The sequence below is a fragment of the Penaeus monodon genome, chromosome 33 (assembly GCF_015228065.2).
Source record: "Penaeus monodon isolate SGIC_2016 chromosome 33, NSTDA_Pmon_1, whole genome shotgun sequence".
Classification (NCBI taxonomy): Eukaryota; Metazoa; Arthropoda; class Malacostraca; order Decapoda; family Penaeidae; genus Penaeus; species Penaeus monodon.
Genome location: NC_051418.1, coordinates 24068557 through 24068793, shown reverse-complemented (window position 1 = coordinate 24068793; position 237 = coordinate 24068557).

The window sequence follows — 237 nt, the reverse complement described above, 5'->3', positions numbered from 1 at the left end:
TTCGACAGTCTTTGGAGTAATGCGACAGAAACACTATGACCTCTACTTGTCCTTATAACGGGACGGGGAGTGGCAATAACAGGGAGGTTGCTCAATGTCTATTCAGCGCAGGGATTAACATGGAGATGAATACTTCGGTTAGTGTATAAACAAAGTTTGGTTATGTAACGTTAATCATTCTTTTTTTTATTTCAACTGCTGAAGTACCCTTTGGAAAAGTACTACAATTAGGGGGAG